This window comes from Heptranchias perlo, chromosome 10 (assembly GCF_035084215.1).
Source record: "Heptranchias perlo isolate sHepPer1 chromosome 10, sHepPer1.hap1, whole genome shotgun sequence".
NCBI lineage: Eukaryota > Metazoa > Chordata > Chondrichthyes > Hexanchiformes > Hexanchidae > Heptranchias > Heptranchias perlo.
This window is the reverse complement of record NC_090334.1, coordinates 34,732,770-34,748,200: the sequence shown is the minus strand read 5'-3', so window position 1 is coordinate 34,748,200 and position 15,431 is coordinate 34,732,770. Positions and strand designations below refer to the sequence as shown.

At 43.4% G+C, this 15,431-nt stretch overlaps 1 protein-coding gene and 1 long non-coding RNA gene across 3 annotated transcripts in view; one reads left to right on the top strand and one right to left on the bottom strand.

Annotated features, from left to right (window-relative positions):
* The window catches only part of sec23a (Sec23 homolog A, coat complex II component), a 79,355-nt gene extending 68,674 nt beyond the window's left edge, over nt 1-10,681 (bottom strand). The window contains exon 1 of one of the 2 annotated variants that reach the window (XM_067991448.1): nt 10,496-10,681. The gene's annotated coding sequence lies outside the window, so the exon portion shown is untranslated. Of the gene's footprint in view, nt 1-10,240; nt 10,402-10,495 lie in introns of those variants that run through there. The other variant, XM_067991447.1, reaches the window with a different exon arrangement.
* Nucleotides 10,396-15,431, top strand: part of LOC137326405 (uncharacterized) — a 32,038-nt gene continuing 27,002 nt past the window's right edge. The window contains exon 1 of the long non-coding RNA XR_010964192.1: nt 10,396-10,544. This is a non-coding gene — a long non-coding RNA (uncharacterized lncRNA). The remainder of the gene's footprint in view (nt 10,545-15,431) is intronic.

The following is a 15,431-nucleotide window of genomic DNA, read 5'->3' as shown; positions in this document are numbered from 1 at the left end:
ACCCTCTCAAAACACCTCACAAGGTTGTCACTAAATCCAACACAACCCCTCCTGTCTTGCAAGAAAAGATCACGCATAACAGGAGGTGGCAACCAGAGGAGGCCAAGCCTGTCTGTACATCCTTTCCCATCGGGAGGAAGATATGCTGGGCATCATGGGCAGGGGGCGAGTCATGGCCATGGTGAGTGGCAACGCTGGAGGAGGCGTCACACAGAGTTTCTTCACATCTTATCCTCTTTTTCCCCCTTCTTGATGAATTGCAGCTGCTTTCAGCAGCCACTGCTCTTTCTTCACACTGAAAGCTAACCCTTGTCCCTCTCTTTCATTTCAGGTGCTGAAAATGTGGACTTTCTTCGGTCACTTCAGGAAGAGGAGGCCAGCCTTCCTGAAGATGCAACATGGAGTTTCAGGTTAGCAATCAGGTACCATTCAATAAACTAAATAAAAGCAGCAAGGAGAATAGAAGATTAAGTTGCCTTTAGGAGTGGGAAGTAAAATGCCATCAGGATCGGGTAGTGCTCCTCACGGTTTAATTAAACAAAATCGGCCTCATCGGCTCAGCTTCATGTCGGGAGCAGGTAAACTAACATGGTGATACAGATGCAACTAACACACAAGATTAATTTATATTAAAACTTAGACAGATTATATCAGTCAACTAGCTACTCACAAATTAATTAATTAAATGAAATTGGACTTCCTATGGAAAGGAGCAAAAGCAAACAAACATGGAAATCAAGAAGGAGGCACTAAAAGTGCAATTAATTTATATTAAAATATCACAATTAGATTTGAATTGGTGGTGTCACTTGGTGAGGAGATGCTTGTTGGGGCTAATAACACTAGTAGTAGATTTGATATCCTACAAAGGGTTTTGCAATTAGAATAGATTAAAGAGCAGGAACTCAAGGGTAATAACCTCAGGATTACTCCCAGTACCATGTACTGGTCTGTAAAGGAATAGGGAGTTAAATGAGTGGTTAGAAAGAAAGTGCAGGAAGGAAGAGTTCCAATTTCTGGGACCCAAGGACTATTTCTGGGACAGCAATGGCCTGAAGAGGGATGGGCTTCACCAGAACAATATTCTTGCTGGGAGACTAAATAGTGCTGTGGGGGAAGAGTTTAAACTAATATGGCATAAAGCAAGATGAGGAAGGAAAAGAAAGGAAAGCAAAAAGAACAAGGGTCACGGGAAAGGTAAAAGAAAAAAAGTTATAAACAACAGATCACAGCAGGAGGGATAAAAACCAATACAATTAGCAGACAGTAGCATGTTTTGAATTGTAAATGCACAAAGTATTGTGAATAAAATTGGTGAGCTAGAGGTAAAAATTGTTATGGGGGTATAATATGGGGGGAGATAAGGGCTCATGGGGTTGGGGAGTAACATAATAGCACGGATAGAGGATTGGTTAAAGGACTGAAAACAGAGAGAAGGGATAAATGGGTCATTTTCAGGTTGGCAGGCTGTAACTAGTGGGGTACCACAAGGATCGGTGCTTGGGCCTCAGCTATTTACAATCTATATTAATGACTTGGATGAAGGGACCGAGTGTAATGTTTGCTGACAATACAAAGCTAGGTGGGAAAGTAAGCTGTAAGGAGGACACAAAGAGTCTGCAAAGTGATATAGACAGGCTAAGTGAGTAGGCAAGAAGGTGGCAAATGGAGTATAATGTGGGGAAATGTGAGATTATTCACTTTGGTAGGAAGAATAGAAAAACAGAATATTTTTTTAAAATGGTGAGAAACTATTAAATGTTGGTGTTCAGAGAGACTTGGGTGTCCTGGTACAAGAAACACTAAAAGTTAGCATGCAGGTACAGCAGGCAATTAGGAAAGCAAATGTCACGTTGGCTTTTATTGCAAGGGGTTGGAGAACAAGAATAAGGAAGTCTTACTACAATTGTACAGGGCTTTGGTGAGACCTCACCTGGAGTACTGCGTACAGTGTTGGTCTCATTATCTAATGAAGGATATACTTGCCTTAGAGACAGTGTAACAAAAGTTCACTAGATTAATTCCTGGGATGAGAGGGTTGTCCTATGAGGAGAGGTTGAGTAGAATGGACTTATATTCTCTGGAGTTTAGAAGAATGAGAGGTGATCTCATTGAAATATATAAGATTCTGAGGGGGCTTGGCAGGGTAGATGCTGAGAGATTGTTTCCCCTGGTTGGAGAGTCTAGAACTAGAGTGCATAGTTGCAGATGAGGAGAACCTTCTTCACTCAGAGGGTTGTGAATTCTCTATCCCAGAGGGCTGTGGATGCTGAGTCGTTGAGTATATTCAAGGCTGAGATAGATAGATAGATTTTTGGACTCTAAGGGAATCAAGGGATATGGGGATTGGGCAGAAACGTAGAGTTGAGGTTGACGATCAGCCATGATCTGATTGAATGTCGGAGCAGGCGTGAGGGGCCATATGGCCTACTCCTACTACTATTTCTTATGTTCTTATAATATAAATAGCATTAACATTAAGTGATTTAACAGAGATGTTGCTTAGGCTGAGGCAGGACTGAGTGCTAAGCATTCCAAGTTACAAAATTAGGATAGAGTACATAGAATTACATAGAATGTACTGCACACAAACAGGTCATTCGGGCCAACAGGTCCAGCCGGTGTTTATGCTCCACACGAGCCTCCTCCCACCCTTCTTCATCTAACCCCGTCAACATATCCTTCTATTCCTTTCTCCCTCATGCGTTTATCTAGCTTCCCCTTAAATGCATCTATGCAAATCGCCTCATCTACTCTTTGTAGTAACGAGTTCCACATTCTAACGAAAAAAGGGAGGAGAGGTGGCAAGATTACTCAAAGGTCCCATCACAGCACTACAACACAGGGATGATATCGGGGATGTTGCAAAAGCTGAATTTATTTGGTTAGAATTATGGAGTAAAAAGGGAACCATTACCCTATTGGAAATATATTATAGATCGCCAAACACTGGAAAGGAGATAGAGGAAGATTTAGATTGAAGAAAAAGAAAATCTAAAGTATTGCAAGAACAGGGTCATAGTAATGGGTGATTTTAATTATCCAAAGATGGGATAAAAGTAACTTAACTAGCAAAGAGGAAAAGGTTTCTACAGGGGAGTTTTCACAGTGTATCCAGGGCTGCTTTCTAGGTCAGGGTATTTTTAGTCCAAAAAGGAGACAGTGCTGGATCCAGTTCCAGGAAATTAAGTGGGTCATGTAGGTAATGCAAGGATAAGGAAATATTTAATAAATAGTGACCATAACATGATCAGGTTTCACATAAAAATTGAAAAAGGAGAGGGTGCATAGGTTAAAGCACTTGACTGGAAAAGAGCCACTTTCAATTAAATAAAATGGGAACTAGCCCAGATAAATTGGAGAGAAAAATTGGCAGATAAGACAGTGGACAAACAATGGGAAAAGTTCAAACAAGAAATGCTTCAGGTACAAGCTCATCAGTGCAGCTAAAGCTGGAGTTCTTTGGATGAGTAGGGAAATTCAAATGAGAGAGACAAATCTAAAGCTAATAATACTGAAGAAAATCAACTGCAGTATAAAAAATATAGAGGGGAAGCAAAAAGGGAGATTGGAAGATCTAGGAGAACATTTCATAATGTGCACTTTTCCATGAAAAATATTCTGAATCCACAGAGTTCAATTGGAAAACTAGCAGATTCCTGAGAAGATAACTGCAGTTATAAAATGTGTTGAATATACTAGTTGGCCTAATTGTAATCAGCCTTATTCTAGTTACAAGTTCTGTTTTCTCCACCTCCTTTACTTCAAGCCTCAAACCATTACTGAGAAGAAGCTAGGTGTCTCCCTCCTCCCAGGCATCCAACAACACTGATCTGAACTCAACTACTTGAAGGCGCTTAAAACAATAGAGTCACTTGCCTGAAAGAATTTTCTCAACCCCATAGTTAAGATCACAAACTCACTCTGCAACATATCACTCTGCAACATAAAAACTGGCTCAACGTGTGCACCACCTGTAATGCTTCTTGGAGTAACCCAGAGCACACTCTAATTAGTGGAAATACTGTTACATATTAGGCATGATAGGACAAGGGTAGGAGCGAGAAGTGAGACCAATGATGTCCAAAAATTTTGATTTAAAATGCAGTAACAGGCAGCACCCACTCAGTGGGTTTAACTCATGAGTCTGTGAGGCATACCAGCAACATCCCAGGTTCAATCTGGATCCCTGATCTGTGCTGAATTAGGTCTCAGCCAGGGCAGTAGAAGCATTACAATTGGCCTCAGACTCCTGAGTTAGGGAGGTGTAAATTTATGCAAGGTTCCCAATCCTAGTCACTACTCAGCAGCCCCTACTGTTAGTGTGGATGTATTTACATTGGGAAAGGACAAAATTGAAGTCAGCTCTGATTCCTCCCCTCGCCCCTGTGGTCAAATAGCCTGCCAACGCTCACTGGCAAGGCTTTTATATCAATATGCATCACTTGGTCAAAGTACTGAGGCAATTGGTTGATGTAGAACCATATCCCAGAAGGGTTAACACCTTCAAGAAGGGAAGGAAAACTGACCAGAAATGAAAGAATATTACAATGTTCAAATACACATTATCAACCTACAGAAGGGCATTGCAACAGCAAATTTTAAGCACCACAATAATTTCAATTATTAAGGTTTTAAAGGGTAATCTTTGGTTTCCTATTTTGTCAATAAAATAATAATTAAGTAAAAAAATCACTTTACAAAACTGCTGATCTGATTGAAAACATAATTAACATTCTTAATATGACAAACAAAAGTATATTTATTTATAAATTTAATACTCTGAGGTTGATAATTCTGTTGGGTTAGAAATTTATAATTTATTCACAGAACATTACTTTGTCAGTTGTGCTCTTTTATGATGTGGAGATGCCGGTGATGGACTGGGGTTGACAATTGTAAACAATTTTACAACACCAAGTTATGGTCCAGCAATTTTATTTTAAATTCACAAGCTTTCGGAGGCTTCCTCCTTCGTCAGGTAAATGACGAAGGAGGAAGCCTCTTTTATGTCCACTGTTCCAGATTAAACAATAAATTTTCTACCAATTGAAAATCTTCAATAGTCAAAACTTATTTGAACGATTACTTTTCCTCTGGTCTGGTTGTGACTGAATTTTTGTTGGTCAGTAGGGGAAACTCAAGCCTGGTCAAATTAAAACCCCCTGATTTAAGAGAAAAATTCCTTTGCTTTAAATCTCCACAGATCTGACAAAACTTGATCAGGTAACAGGATTTACCATACTGGGTACTGCAACTACAGTCCAGGTGTTTATGATGTAACTCCAACATCATACTACTTTGTTTATTTTGCTTTGATCAGTCCTACTTTTCATTGTTAATCTAGTCTACAATCCATCCCAGGCTTTCTATTATTCTCTTAGTCGAAAACATTTTTTATTAAAACATCGAAACACAGTACCAAATCTTACAAAAACATAAGATAGTATCAGTAATGGTGACCATGGAACAACCGGATTGTCGTAAAAACCCATTTGGTTCACTAATGTCCTTTAGGCAAGGAAACCTGCCGTCCTTACCGGGTCTCGCCCATATGTGACTCCAGATCCGCAGCAATGTGGCTGATTCTTAACTGCCCTCCGAAATGGCCTAGCAAGCCACTCAGTTGAACAATCCCGCAACAAAAAAAAATAAAACTGGAAGGACCACCCGGCATTCGACCACTAGGTATCGGACACAACAAAAGCAAACCAATCCCAGTCAACCCTGAAAAGTCCTCCTCACAAACATCTGGGGACTTGGGCCAAAGTTGGGAGATCTGTCCCACAGACTAGTCAAGCAACAGCCTGACATAGCCACATTCACAGAATCATACCTATCAGCCAACATCCCAGATTCCTTCATCACCATCCCTGGGTATGTCCTGTCCCACCGGCAGCACAGTGGTATACAATGAGGAGGGAGTAGCTCTGGGAGTCCTCGACATTGACTCTGGACCCCATGAAATCTCATGGCATCAGGTCAAACATAGGCAAGGAAACTTCCTGCTGATTACCGCCCTCCCTCAGCTGATGGATCAGTACTCCTCCATATTGAGCACTATTTGGAGGAAGCACTGAGGGTAGCAAGGGCACAGAATATACTCTGGGTAGGGGACTTCAATGTCCATCACCAAGAGTGGCTCGGTAGCACCATCACTGACCGAGCTGGCAGAGTCCTGAAGGACACAGCTGCTAGACTGGGCCTGCGGCAGGTGGTGAGAAAACCAACATGAAGGAAAAACCAACTTGACCTCGTCCTTACCAATCTACCTGTCGCAGATGCATCTATCCACAATATTGGTTGGAGTGACCACCGTACAGACCTCGTGGAGACGAAGTCCCGTCTTCACATTGAAGACACAGTGCCACACAACACGATGGACAATCACCGTGCTAAATGGGACAGATTCAGAACAGATCTAGCAGCTCAAAACTGGACATCCATGAGGCACTGTGGGCCAGCAGCAGCAGAATTGTATTCCATTACAATCTGTAACCTCATGGCCTGGCATATCCCTCACTCTACCACTGCCATCAAGCTAGGGGGATCAACCCTGGTTCAATGAGGAGTGTAGAAGAGCATGCCAAGAGCAGCACCAGGCATACCTAAAAATGAGATGCCAACCTGGTGAAGCTACAAAACAGGGCTACATGCATGCTAAACAGTGGAAGCAGCATGCTATAGACAGAGCTAAGCGATCCCATAACCAACAGATCAGATCAAAGCTCTGCAGTCCTGCCACATCCAGTCGTGAATGGTGGTGGACAATTAAACAACTAACGGGAGGAGGAGGCTCCATGAACATCCTCATCCTTAATGATGGCAGAGCCCAGCACGAGTGCAAAAGACAAGGCTGAGGCATTTGCAACCATCTTCAGTCAGAAATGCTGAGTGGATGATCCATCTCGGCCTCCTCCTAAGATCCCAACCATCACAGGAGCCGGTCTTCAGCCAATTCGATTCACTCCACATGATATCAAGAAACAGCTGAGTGCACTGGATACAGCAAAGGCTATGGACCTCGACAACATCCCAGCTGTAGTGCTGAAGACTTGTGCTCCAGAATTAGCCGTGCCTCTAGCCAAGCTGTTCCAGTACAGCTACAACACTGGCATCTACCCGACAATGTGGAAAATTGTCCAGGTACGCCTTGTCCACAAAAAGCAGGACAAATCCAATCCGGCCAATTACCACCACTTCAGTCTACTCTCAATCATCAACAAAGTGATGGAAGGTGTCGTCAACAGTGCTATCAAGCAACACTTTCTCACCAATGACCTGCTCACTGATGCTCAGTTTGGGTCCCGCCAGGACCACTTGGCTCCAGACCTCATTACAGCCTTGGTCCAAACATGGACAAAAGAGCTGAATTCGAGAAGTGAGGTGAGAGTGACTGCGCTTGACATCAAGGCAGCATTTGATCGAGTGTGGCATCAAGGACCCCTAGTAAAACTGAAGTCAATGAAACTCAGGGGGAAAACTCTCCAGTGTCTGGAATCATACCTATCACAAAAGGAAGATGGTAGTGGTTATTGGAGGCCAATCATCTCAGTCCCAAGGCATCACTGCAGGAGTTCGTCAGGGTAGTCTCCTAGGCCCAACCATCTTCAGCTGCTTCATCAATGACCTTCCCTCCATCATGAGGTCAGAGATGGGGATGTTTGCTGATGATTGCACAGTGTTCAGTTCCATTCGCAACCCATCAGATAACGAAGCAGTCCATGGCCGCATGCAGCAAGACCCGGACAACATCCCGGCTTGGACTGAGCAGTGGCAAGTAACATTCGCACCACACAAATGCCAGGCAATGACCATCTCCAACAGGAGAGAGTCTAACCACCTCCCTTGACATTCAATGGCATTACCATCGCTGAATTCCCCACTATCAACATCCTGGGGTCACCACTGACCAGAAACTTAACTGCACCAGCCACATAAATAATTAAGAATGGGCAATAAATGCTGGCCTTGCCACGATGCCCACAGCCCATGAACGAATGAAAAAGAAAATGAATCTAATGCAACTTCACTACAGGCAATGTACAAAATTAGAAGCCTGTGTACGTTGGTTAGTTTTAAAATGTCTTGCTCAGATACAGAAAGTTACATCCCATTGTTTATTGAATAATTATAATTGTTTTAAACAAATGCCCTAGAGCCGTTTTGAAGCATTTCAGCAAAAACATGTTTGTTAGTAATTGAAACCTCTGTATTCCTCCTGGGACTTCAAATGGAAACATTTATTAAACAAAAGCAGCCCTTTGGGGATTTTCTGTTCCAAACTTGCTCCAGCCCAGGTGTGTTTTTTTTCACACCTGTGTTGATTTCACATACAAAAAGGTACACAAGCAAGTAAATGTCCACCCCACAATCATAGGAGATAAAGAATGTGCAAAATATTCCTTCACACGTGGATTGTGTTGATTTATTGTATTTTATTCAAAATAGCCGCTCATCGACATTTTCGTACTTGTCAAGTCTCACCGATTTTGGTTTAAAAGTGACTTATTTTGATGCATCTCACTCATTAAAAAAAAACACAGCTCCATAGATTTAAATGGATCTGTCTCGCTTTTTGATCACATATATAAATCTCACTAACAGTTCCCTGCTCTTGACAACTATGCATTTTCATTCGTGACATTTTATCAATTGTAATTAGCAACACTTTACTTCCCTTATATGGAATGCATGGAACTTACAACAAACGTGAGGATTCAGCAAACCCAATATTTCTTTCAGTCCTAAGTCACACAACATAATACAACAATAAAAGTAACAATACTAGAACCGCAAGAAAAAAAGCCATTTAAGAGACACAATCTACACAATATTAGACATGGAAAGAAATTGCATTTATGTAGCACCTTTCACAACCTCAGGACGTCCCAAATCGCTTTAGTCATCAAAGTACTTTTAAAATGTAGTCACTGTTGTAATGTAGGAAATGCAGCAGCCAATTTACACACAGCAAGGTTTAACAAACAGCAATGAAAGAAATGGCCAGATCATCAGTTTTAGGGGTATTGGTTGAGGAATAAATGTTGGCCAGGACACCGCGAGAACTCCACTGCCCTTCTTCAAATAATGCCACGGATCTTTTACGTCCAACTGAGAGGACAACCAGGCCTTGGTTTAACACCTCATCTGAACAACAGCACCTCTGACTGTGCAGCACTCCCTTAGTATTGCACTGAAGTGTCGGCCACACACAGACACCTCCCGGAGCTGAGGGACCCGGGCTCCACAAACACTCACCCGGAGACCGAGCTGAGGGACCCGGGCTCCACAAACACTCACCCGGAGACCGAGCTGAGGGACCCGGGCTCCACAAACACTCACCCGGAGACCGAGCTGAGGGATCCCGGGCTCCACAAACACTCACCCGGAGACCGAGCTGAGGGATCCCGGGCTCCACACACACACCCGGAGACCGAGCTGAGGGATCCCGGGCTCCACAAACACACTCACCCGGACACCGAGCTGAGGGATCCCGGGCTCCACAAACACACTCACCCGGAGACCGAGCTGAGGGATCCCGGGCTCCACAAACACTCACCCGGACACCGAGCTGAGGGATCCCGGGCTCCACAAACACTCACCCGGAGACCGAGCTGAGGGATCCCGGGCTCCACAAACACTCACCCGGAGACCGAGCTGAGGGATCCCGGGCTCCACAAACACACTCACCCGGAGACCGAGCTGAGGGATCCCGGGCTCCACAAACACACACCCGGACACCGAGCTGAGGGATCCCGGGCTCCACAAACACACACCCGGACACCGAGCTGAGGGATCCCGGGCTCCACAAACACACACCCGGAGACCGAGCTGAGGGATCCCGGGCTCCACACTCACACACACCCGGACACCGAGCTGAGGGATCCCGGGCTCCACACACACACCCGGAGACCGAGCTGAGGGATCCCGGGCTCCACAAACACTCACCCGGAGACCGAGCTGAGGGATCCCGGGCTCCACAAACACTCACCCGGAGACCGAGCTGAGGGATCCCGGGCTCCACACTCACACACACCCGGACACCGAGCTGAGGGATCCCGGGCTCCACAAACACACACCCGGAGACCGAGCTGAGGGATCCCGGGCTCCACACTCACACACCCGGAGACCGAGCCGCTGACAGCTCGCTCCCGCAGCGCCAGGACCAGGCCCAGGCCCCGCCGTTGACTCCATTCGATCTCCATATTACTGGATATGTGTAAAAGCAGCGACCTACCGCAGACGGAGCTCAGCGAGTGTCCCCGGTGTCAGTGTGTCTGCGGCCCCGGCCCGTACCTCCTCCTCCTCCTCCTCCCGGCAGCGCCGCCCGTTACTGCAGTAACTCGCTCTGCTCACGCAGCTGACGCTGTCAATATGGCAGACTTTGCCACGTAGAGACAGAAGGCGGCGGCTCCCACCTCAAACCCAGCCCACCAACGCTGCACCGGCCCGTCATTAATGGCAGGGGGCCGGACCGGGCATAACTCCTCACCAAAAATGGCCCATGGCAAACTTCGGCTGCCGCGGCCGAGTCCACTCAGGTAACGGCGCCGAGGAGCTCCCACACTTGCCGGCTCTCACTCCCAGCGGACGGTCAGACAGATATGGCCGGCGAGCTTCCAACTGCCTCACTTTTAACACAGACCGTCGCTCGGCCCCGGCTCTGTTAGGAGTGCCTGCCGTCGCTGCTAAATGTCACAGGGCCGCAGCTTTTCGCAAATGTCTGTTAAAATATGAAGCTCCCCTCGTGGCGCATTGGCCCTATTTTTTTTGGACCAATAAGCGTAACGCTGAATTGCCCCAGAGTTACCAAACAACAATCAGCACAAGTGCCTCTTTTAGGGCACCACTAGTATAAAAAAGAATTGTATGGTCCTATTAAAAAAAAAGCTCAACATAAGCAAAAAAAAAAGTCCCAACAAAAGCTAAGGGACCCTTCCCAACTAAATCATAATGTTATTAGTGTGTAAGACACTCTATACCCTGCGGTGCCCACTGGTCGCAAAAGGCTCATTGGGTAAATGTACCATATTGTGCGGTACTGAGTAGCACCGACCACCAAGGTTCCATGTTTACTCCCTTCTATTAGTTGATTTCAGCCACGGCAGCAAGTGCAGGAGCAGTGGACCTTACAGTTGCTGGGGGTAAAGAGTGGGAAAAGGAGGATAAAGTAAGCCAAGGTTTCCACTTTATCATTTTCCAGTAAGAAATGTTGGAAAATGTTCATGTGGGCAGTAATAACAGCAAAATGAAGAACAAAAGTAAAAATACTATAGATGCTGGAAATCAAACAGAAAAGGCTGGAAATACACAACAGGTGTGAAGAGAATAGACAAGTCTACATTTCAGGTGCAGACTGAAAAATAAGATGCAGGCAGGAATAGTCATAGAATCAAACATGGAAGGAGGATTTTAAATAAAAGGGCAAATATAGAGGGGAATCATTGTGGAATGACATAGCAGCTCATCTCAGTTAAGCAATAAGATATTAAAGAAACAAAAGGGTGTGTTAATAGCTAAACACATGGAAAGTCAAAGATTCAGTATACTACATTAGAGGAAGTACACGCAAATTGCTGTCTCACACAGGAGCGTTTGGGGTCCTGGACAATTGTGCGGGAGAAGGTGAATGGCCAGTTGTTGCATCTCTTGTGTTTGCACAGGAAAGTGCCACGAAAGGGCAGGTAGAAATAGTAGTAGTGAACAAGGTTGTCATGAAGGGAATGGTCCCTCTGGAAAGTAGAGAGGGGAGGGGAAAACTATGTTTGGTGATGGGATCATGTTGTCGGTGGCAGAATTGGTGCAAGATGATCTGGCGAATGCTGGTGGGGTGGAAGGCAAGGAGCAGGGGGACCAAAGAGGGAAATCCTTAGCTAAGGAAAAAGTAGCACATTTTAGAAGCTCTGGTGCAGAAAGTAGAAGCATCATAAGAGATGCAATTGAGATGGAGAAACTGGAAGAACAGAATGGAGTTTTTACAAGATAGGAGATGGAAAGCATACTCCAGGTAACTGTGGGAGTTGGTGGGCTTGTAATAGATATTAGTGGAAAATCCATCACCAGAAACAAGTCCAGAAAGAATGACTGCTTTGCTGATCACCTCCCTACTGTCAGCAAGTCGACCAAAGCCACCTGTGGCGCACCACTAACACCCCCTTCCATTCCCACTCTGACCTCTCTGTCATTAGCCTTGCACATTGTTCTAACAAAGCTCGAGACACGCTTCAAGAACAATACCTCATCTTTCTCCAAGGCACCATACAATCTCTGGTCTGAACACTAACTTCAATAACTGATTTGAAAACAAGGATAATTTCATACCTGACCCCCAACTTTCCCATTTCCTTAGCTATTTACCCACCTTTTGTTTATTTGAAGTCTTAATGTTTCTATTACTTGGATGATCTTTTACATCATTCTACTCATGATACATATACACACCCTTTTTCCCGATTGCATTAATGTGCCTACTTACCTCGTATTTTTCAGTTTAGAAGAACAACATGATTGGCCATTATCTCCCCACAAATAGCTGGCTGCCACTCACCACCTAGTTCATACAAGAAAGTTACAAGAGGCTGCCAATGACCCTGAAACTCTCCCTCACCAACTAAAAGATGGCTAAGAAAAATAACTTGTGGCAGACATTTTGCTTAGTTTTGATGGCTTGGCACTGAATAAATCAGAGTTGGTAATAACAAAGTTAACACATTATACCTTTGCCATTTGAAAGTAATAAAGCAACTTGTTCTAGTGATCTCTTTTTAAAGAATATATCCTTCCCATATACAATCATGTATATTTGACAGTGGTGCAATATTTTTCCACAATTATCTTTGGAGAAAACATGACAACTTACTCTATCACCAGGGAATTGATAGCTGGACCACTGTGTACTTTGGACCACAGTATAGTGCTTTTAAATGCAGTGAACAAAGACAAACATGTTTTTCTTAAACACTCAGCAAAGTAACAAAAGCAAATTTTATTTTACTAAAAGTACTGTACTAATTTTTCCAAAAGTCACAGATGTTGTAACTATATGTAACATTCTGGTGACCACTCAGCCCACAGAAACTGCTGTACTTAATATCAAGTTTTAGAGGAAAGGAAAAATTAAAAAGTAAAACGTAGAACTCCCCCAGTAGTTCAACTGCCAAAGATAACATGTAACAACTATACAGTCTAGAATCCCAGCATATGCAGAGTTACTTGACTCCAACTAGGTTAGCAGCAGAGGTACTGTAATCAGCCTGAGTGTCTCTGGGTTTTGGGTGGGAAGAAATGGAGGGGAAAGAAAATCAAGAGTTTTTAAAAGTTTAAATGCTATCCCTGGTCCCTAATTAAATATGTGCATAGGGACAAGATCAGAAACAGCTGCGATGCTCCCCACAGTGAAATAGCCTTCCTATCAAGCCTAATGCATAAACAATGGCAACTTAGTCAAAATACTGTAGTGAATCTATACCAAGAGTCAGCCACTGGATGTGGAGAGAAAATTGGTAAAACATTAAAAAAAGTCAAATAAAACCCAAAAATGTACAGGTCAGTCAGCAAAAAGGAAGGTTATTTCATGGTATAACTTTTTAATTCTAACCCATTGAAAATTATCTTATTTTACTCTTCCAGATGCTGATCAACCTGCTTTGCATTTCCAGCAATGTGTCTTTTAAAATGACTATCTGCAAGTCTCAATTTTCATAGGAGTAGAATGAGAATTTTAGAAATAAAAGACACATTCGCTAGGGAAAGAGGCAGTTAAAATAAAAGCATTGTGAATATGGTAATTGCAATTTATCTTAAAGGAAGTAATAGCAGAGGGGGAGTGAAATACTTAAGATAATTTCCTCTCTATATAAGAGAGAAGGAAATGGCAAATTGCATTGATTTTTCAATCCAAAAGAGGCCCTCACATTTCCGCAATCAGTAGGCACCACAGGATAGCGTCAGTTTTATAAATCTAGAAATACAGGTTTTTATTTATTTGTTCATGGGATGTGGGCATCGCTAGCAAGGCCAGCATTTATTACCCATCCCTAATTGCCCTGGAGAAGGTGGTGGTGAGCCGCCTTCTTGAACCGCTGCAGTCCATGTGAAGGTTCTCCCACAGTGCTGTTAGGAAGGGAGTTCCAGGATTTTGACCCAGCAACAATGAAGGAACGGCGATATATTTCCAAGTCAGGATGGTGTATGACTTGGAGGGGAACGTGCAGGTGGTGTTGTTCCCATATACCTGCTGCCCTTGTCCTATGGTGTAGTATAATAATGCTTATTTCAGTTTGAATAGATCCTATCTAGGAAAGACACTTGTAGAGTGTGTAAAAACATGAAATACGTACAAAGAATGTAGTACTATGATACCCTCCTCTTGGGGAAGGGTACTAATAAAGTTTTTTTTTGGTGGCATTGAGTATATTCAAATGCCATCCAATTGGTCTATTTCAAAAGAGGAGGCCCTCACACCAGGAAACACTGTACAAGAAATCCCATAGCTCAAAATCTAGAGATTTAGATTAGGTGTTCACTAGAAATTGCATAAGCCAATAACTGGTACTTGTTTTCCAAGCTCAGGAAAGAAAGATATGCATTTCAATAGCACCGTTCACGGCCTGAGGACGTCCCACAGTGCTTTACATCAAATTAGGTACTTTTGAAATTTAGTCACGGTTGTAATGTAAGAAATGCAGCAGCTAATTTGCACACAGCAAAGTCCCACAATGTAATAACGACCAGATAACCTGCTTTAGTGATGTTGGTTGAGGGATAAATATTGGCCAGGACACCATGGAGAACTCTTCTTCGAAATAGTACCATGGGATCTTTTACGTCCACCTGAGAGGGCAGACGCATCTGTGTGAGCACTGAGTTCAGTCTCAGATGCTGAGGTACAAGTTTCTCCATGGACCCAAAACCAATGCCATCAGAGCAGCTCTTCCAATAGGAGGAGATCCAAATTAGAAACTTTTAGTCTCAAGAAGATTGAAGCAATGAAGATATGGCCATCTTACTGGATAGATTTAACCATTACATATTATTTGAGGTCAGGAAGAAAATATGGTCCATACATTCCCTATTCTCATTTTATGATGCAGTGCCATTTATGACACACATTAATTAATGCTCTCCCAACATTTTTTAAAATCAAACTTTGAGCATCAGAAAGCCAAAATGCAGTATTCAATGCTAGTAAAGTGAATACTGAAAGAAAACAATGCCATTGTAGTTATTTTATCTATGATTCAGAACTTAAGCAAAAACTAAAACAATGTGCTAGCTAAATTCTGTACTTCATAACCATGCAGTAAATAAAACTTGAATTCTTTGTGGCAAGAGAAGCATTTATATTGCACCTTTCATGTTTGAGGCTATCCCAATGTGCTTAAAACTAAAATTACTTTTGTAGTCAATTATTTAATAGGCATTTAAGT